Source organism: Tamandua tetradactyla, chromosome 14, assembly GCF_023851605.1.
Source record: "Tamandua tetradactyla isolate mTamTet1 chromosome 14, mTamTet1.pri, whole genome shotgun sequence".
Lineage (NCBI taxonomy): Eukaryota > Metazoa > Chordata > Mammalia > Pilosa > Myrmecophagidae > Tamandua > Tamandua tetradactyla.
Window position 1 is genome coordinate 42,742,722 of NC_135340.1, and position 7,147 is coordinate 42,749,868.

At 35.7% G+C, this 7,147-nt stretch overlaps 1 pseudogene; it reads left to right on the plus strand.

The window, feature by feature from the left end:
* Positions 1-1,336: 1,336 nt before the first annotated feature.
* LOC143655378 (olfactory receptor 4K15-like) lies at positions 1,337-2,309 on the plus strand (annotated as a pseudogene).
* Positions 2,310-7,147: the final 4,838 nt, after the last annotated feature.

Genomic DNA, 7,147 nt, shown 5'->3' on the forward strand with positions numbered 1-7,147 from the left:
TAAGTATTGGGCAGAGGGGAATTTTGCAGGATGTCTTTATAGGACGGATGTGAGAGTCACCTAGTAAACATCTCTTTGTATGCAACAATAGTCCCTAAAATATTACAAGTAAAATTGGCTTTTCTTGGACACATCCAGCAATGGGAAAATAATTTCTGTATAAGTAAGATCATACCATCATTGGGCACTTTTAATTATCAGAAAATAATTGCAAATTATGACTTGGAAAAAATCATAAGAAGAATATGTAAGTCATTACATAAGTAAGAAGAATGTCTTACTTCTTCTTTCTGCCCTAAACCCTACAGCACGAGGGAAAAAACATCCAACATAGAATCAAATTATCATCTATTAATCTCAATAGTTTGAGATATAATTTTTTTTCTTTTTTGCCATTAATGCTGAGTTCTGGGAGATTTTTTTTTAAGAAACAAATTCCCAAAACAATCTTATTAGCAATGACAAAAGAACTTCAAGATTTACAGGAATAGGGGTGAGCCATGGTGGCTCAGCAGGCAGAGTGCTTGCCTGCCATGCCAGAGGATCCGGGTTGATTCCCAGTGCCTGCCCATGTAAAAAAAAAAACGAGAAAGATTTACAGGAATAGTAAGTTATCCGAACCCATGAAGAGAAAGGAAAGGAAGTCTCTACCCTCTCCTGGTCAACTATCAACCTAAATAGAGAAAAGGAACATTACTAGCACATCAGAAGCCTTTCCCAGGCCCCCTTTTAGTCTTTTTCCTCTCTTCCAGGATATCCCCTACTAAGGCTTTTTATGCCATAGATTAATCCTGCCTGTGTTTGAAAGGTATTTAAATAGAAAAATAGTGTGTGAATTCTTTGTGACTAACATCATTTAGTCAACATTAATTTGTGAAATTCCAATTCTCTGTCACAGTGTACACTTTTTCATTTTTAAATATTCTTATTTAAATTATTGTAAAAATGACATTTTGTCTCTATAGATTCCGTGACTGGATTTCAATGATGTAAAAACAAATTCAGACATAGATTTTCATTTATAAATTTGTTGTTTGATGTCTTATAGTCATATTTCTAAATGAACCTTGAAACATTCCTTAATGGCCCCTAAAACACGCCCCACTTTACAAAAAGAATATGTGTCCCCATTATTATGCTGCTTGTTTCACTTTGATTGTCATGGGGCTGCCTCAAAAACTGTTACAGATGCCTGAAAACCCACATTTATGTATTAAAGAAGAAATAGAATCCCTAAAGACACATAGACTTCGGTTAAAAACATGGTTCTCTTTTAAAAATTGATATCCTTTTCTCTCCTATACAGGTAAGTGAAGGTAAATCCCTTCCAAAGTCAATGAGTGACACAAATCATTCTTGGGTGTCAGAATTTGTGTTGCTGGGACTCTCTAGTTCTAAGGAGCTCCAGCCTTTCTTGTTTGTCATAATTTTACTACTTTACACTGGAATCCTGCTGGGAAACTTTCTCATCATCCTCACTGTGACCTCAGATGCCCGCCTTCACACCCCATGTACTTTCTGCTTGCAAAGCTCTCATTTACAGATATGTGTGTTGCCTCATTTGCTATCCCCAAAATGATTGCAGACTTTCTGGTAGAGCATAAGACTATTTCTTTCAAAGGCTGCCTGGCTCAGATTTTCTTTATTCACTTATTTGAAAGTGTTGAGGTGGTGCTCCTTGTATCCATGGCCTATGACTCTTATGTTGCTATTTGCAAACCTCTCCACTACATGACAATCATGAGCCACTGCGTGTGTATCAAGTTGGTCATCATCAAATGGTGTATTGGCCTCATCCATACTCTTAGCCAGTTGGCCTTTACTGTGAACCTGCCTTTCTGTGGTCCCAATCAGGTGGATAGTTTTTTCTGTGACCTCCCTCTAGTGACCAAGCTGGCCTGCATAGACATGTTTGTCATCAGCCTGGTAGTGGTCCCAAATAGTGGCTTTCTCTCTATGGGTTCCTTTGCCCTGCTGGTCATCTCCTACACTGTGAAACTTATCACAGTCAGGAAACGCTACTCTGCCAGCATGGCAAAGGCTCGCTCCATGCTGACCACCTATATCATGGGGTCACGTTATTCTTTTGTCTGTGCATCTTCACCTATACATGGCCCTTAAGTAGTTATTCAGTTGACAAGGTCTTTGCTGTATTCTATGCTGTTTTTACTCCCATTTTAAACCCAATTATCTATACTCTAAGGAACAAAGCGATAAAGTCAGCTATGTCAAAACTGAAGAGCAGGTGTTTGAAACCTGGCCAGTTTTCTGCTGCCTTAAGAAGTATTCTTTTCCTGGAAATAAATTAAATTAGTGCATTGTTGCCACTTTAATATTGTTGGCTGATTGTCACAAATGGAATCTGTCTGATGGTAAAGCAAACTAATTTGCACAAAGGGAAGGACTGATACAGAACACATGAATGAAAGTGTGATGATGATGATAATTAAAATCACGAAATATATACTAGTAATTTTAACACTCTCTTCCTTCTAAAGTTTTTTTTATATTTCCTACTTTATTTTTTTAAATAAAATCTGTTTATGATATAATAAAATTTCTTAAGAGGCCACAGAGAAATGTAAGTGAAATATAAATGTGAAAAAAGAACTTCATCCTTCTTTTCCAAATAAGCTACCATTTTGACCCCAGCTTTAGAGAGATAATAGACATATATCTGTACCACAGAGGTAGTAGATATTTATGATATATTATAGATGATATATGATATAGGATATATGATATTCCTAGATGAGAATGCCTAAACTCTGCACATGAAGACAATTTCATATTTTTGCAAAAGTGTCAGTGAAATACCATATGTAATAGTTTTCCAGCAACAAGCATATGCATTGAAGAGTACTTTTCAGAAATCTTTGGTCAAATTTAATACTTAATAAATTTATTCATGGGTAACATGTTATTGCATAAATTTACTTACCATTCTATTGTGCATTACTTATGGTTATGTCTGTAAAATAATAACAAAATTATCTGGGTTATTTCAGAGATGAATTATTCTTTTCTATCATAATTTTACCTGAGAATTGGTGCCTGAGTTTTTTCATAAACTGTTTCTCTACTTAGGAATTCATGTTCTCTATCCTTTTCTTTTTCTGTATGCTCTATGGCAGGGTCTTGTTTCATTATTTTCCATGTGAGCATCCCATTATTGCAGCACCATTTGTTGAATTTTTGTTTGTTTGGCTTTTGTTTGTTTTGCTTTTTGGGAAGTGCATGAATTGGACATCAAACCCGGGTCTCCTCCATGGCAGGCGGGAATTCTACCACTGTACTACACTTGCACACCCTCTTTTTTTTTCACAAGTGTTTTTTCAGATTGATACCAGGAAAAATGATTATTTTTCTATAGGGGTTTTAGTTAAAATATATTTTTAAGTGCCTAATGCAGGCCCTAATGACAGAGCCCCATTACCATTCTTTTGTGATAGCAATGAAATTATAACTCCTAGACCACGTATGAGACTAAAATTTCTTAGTATTCTTACAACATTTTAATTTACACTTTCCCTCAAATCATATACAAGGATTTTCTTATCTATTTTCTACTTCTTTATAATTTAATATGAATAATGTCACATGACTCTTTCCTAGGCCCCACTCCCTAGAATTTCTCAAATGGAATCTATAATTTCATTTACCAAAAATATCAGTATTTATTTTTTAAATTCTGAAACAGAGTACCATATAATTCAGGATATAAAAAAATGACAATATAAGCATGTACTAGTCTCTAAATATATACATCTACTCATTCACTTAATAATATAATATCCCAGAATTCTATACTTTTGCACTTCTCTAATATGATGTATAAAATTCATTTCATTTCGTTACTAGCTAGTTTTAATTTATTTAACAATTCACAGAAAGCAACGTAGTATGGATTTTTTTTTTCATGGGCAGGCACTAGGAATCGAACCCAGGTCCTCTGGCATGGCAGACAAGCATTCTTGCCTGCTCTGCCACAGTGGGCCACTCCATAGTATGAATTTTAATGGATGAGGTCTTTAGACTTGAAATTTTCTTAATGTTATACATATTCTGCTCATTTTATCTATTATATGGATAAGGTTAAGAAAGGTTAGGGAAATTGAAAAAAAAATTAAAGTTTGAAATGGCAGAGTGTTTTCTTATCCAGATTTTTTTTGTGTTTGGATTTTTACCTTATGCCAGAAAGACATACTTTTAAAATGCACTATTACTTATTGTAGATAAGGTTCTGATCTTTGTAGAAAACTTGATTCTCTTCTTACACTCTCACATGCTCTCTCCTACTAATAATGTGGAGAAGTCAGGCACATTATCTGCAACAACTCTAGGATTTGCACTCAAGATTATCTTCCAGATTCTTGCAAAATTAGTCATACAGCAGGAAGACAGGTGACTGGTGTAAGTACTATTGCAAATTCATTTGGCAAAGAAACTAAGAAAATCAGAAACAAAACACAGTAATGCACAGGTATAAAAAAAGACAAGAAAAGAAAGAAAAATATAAAGCTTGTGATTACTGTGGGCACATTTAGCCTCAGAAATTTTATTTTGCTGTGGGAGTTGATTTTGAAGATGGCATTAAACATGAGAAACACCTATATAATAGTGACATATCTCAGACACTTTTCAAGGTCCTGTTCTATGTAATTTATATGTAGCGGCTCATTTAATCTTATCAGCAACTCTATGGGCTGGTAGTTACCAGACATTTTTACAGAGAAGGAGATTGGAGAGATGAAGCAGAGAGATGAAAGAACATACCAGTGTTCATGGAGCCTTGGTGGCAGAGCATAAAAATGAGCTCAGGCAGTCTGGCAAGCAAACATTTCCTTAACCTCTGTACTCTAGGTCTACTTTTTGTAGTGTGAGTCTGAAGAAGGAGGAAACTATTTCAGAATAACTCTTAGCATTCTCCTTGGTGAGCAGAATATAGACAAGGAGAGAACCATTGAGGACATGGAAACAAATTTTTATTCTTCTAATCCGAATATTTTTCCCTTCCAACAGAGGAACAGGCAGACTCATAAATTGGGTGCTCTATCACTATTATCTTTTCTATCTTTAGAAATAAACTCTACTTGGAATAGAGATGCTCTTCTTGAACTCAACTGTTACACACACCCATACTCTTACACATTAATATTTCACTATTTATTTTCATATAATCACCTTTATATGAAAAACATTGTTCTTGAGGCCTTCTATATAGCTGTTTATTCAACACTCTAGATCCATGTTTAGTGAAAAAATGATTGGCAAATCTTTTGTAGATTCCAGATAGCTAGTATTTAGGCTCCATGAATCTCTGCTGCACGTTTTCCAGTTTATTGTTGTTGTTTTGCCTTGGTTTATTTTACATTTCTTTAAAAGTGGAGAAATTATTCTTAATGATTCATACATGCAGGAACAGACTTTGGTCCCTATTGTTCCTATTAGGCCAAAGATACCAAACCACTGCCACAGAACATAAATTTTAGAGATGAACACAGAGACCAAACAGGATAACAAACACACAAGTAAATAAACATGAAATAATTTGCATCAAATACCAGAGTTTGAAAAATTTAATGCTCCCTGAGATTCAGGCAAAGCCTTAGTAAACATAAAAACAACTAAAAAATTAAAAAAAGATTATAGTGAGAGAGTGTAAAAGGCACATCAGAGGTATGAGACTTGCAAATACCTTTGTCTGTGCTCTTCCTCGATGGCACAGACAGGAGAACAATTAAGGTACAAGCAACATTTCTTGATCTCAGGGAAGCCAAGATCCTCCTTCACTGAAGGATCTTTTATACCTCACTAGTACTTAGCTGTGTAACCAAGTGGACCAGGACAAAATATCAACTTACATGTTTCTAATAAACAAATGCAGAAACACGTTTAGGTGTGTCTAGACAGTGTTTTTAAATCTCTAGTAAACCCTTGAAACAAGACTTGAGAACTGTGGGTGCTCATTGGTACTTGGGACTCATTGTTTCTAGGCTCTTGTAGAGACACATAGCATCTCCTAAATGAGTGAGTTTTGGTCTCACTTCTACCTCCACACTCTGAAATCCCCTCTCACAATATCCTGGAAAAATGCTGAACTTTGTTATAACATTGAGCATAACCTTCCCTGATCCATCCTCTTTTTCAAAAAGGGCACATATCAAGACATTTTCCCAATACTTGCAGGTAAGCCCCTGACACTTAGCTACCCTTGCTCTTCAACCAGAATCAATCTATAGCACAGTTCTCATAGATATGAACATATTTGGGTGAATTTTTTGCAATCTCAATTTTTTTCCATTGTAAGGTAGCTGCAGCTCTCTGTATGCTCATTCCTATAAAAGGTGCTATTAGACTGGTCATCTGGTGTTTACTGCCTCTTTCTTTAAAATCTCAATCAGCTTCATTTGTAGGGTGGTTTTGGGACAGTCCTGGCTTGGTTTTTCCATATTTCTTCTTTCAGGTTGGGTCCTGTTGCTAGATCAGTGGAACACAACAGCCCTCTTAGCAAACAGAGCAAAGTAATATATGTATGGATTAGTATCCACACATGTATACACATATTTATAATTGATTCTGTATCTATGTTAAGCTAAACATGGGATTATACTGATGTCTCCAACTCTATCCCAGAGCTACAACATTCATCTTAGCTTTCTTTTCTTGTTTATCTGTAACTTCAATCATGATACCTGCCTAAAACATAATTAGAAAATACTAAAGTTAATGCTATAAATTCCAACTTACATAGACTGGAGAAAAAAGTATTTGAGACCAGCAATGTTAGATCTACAATTCACTCTGTGGCTGAGGAACAGGGAGGGGTTGGGTGAAAAGAAGAAATGCAGTGAGATCTCAGGGACAGTGGAAAACTTATGAGTGGGAGTGTACAGACAGAATGAGAGGGCCCATCCAGGTGAAGAAAAACAAGGAGACAGAACTCTGACTTTGGAGCATCAGAGCACCGGCTAGAAGGATACAAATAAAATACCTGTAAGGTGCCATGATAGAGGAGACAGCCTCAGAAGACCCTGTTTTCTTTTTGATAAAAAAACTCTACTTCACTATACCAACAACAGAAGATCATGCTTGGGTTAGATTGAATCATGTACTCCAATTTAGACAAATTCTTAATCATAATCTG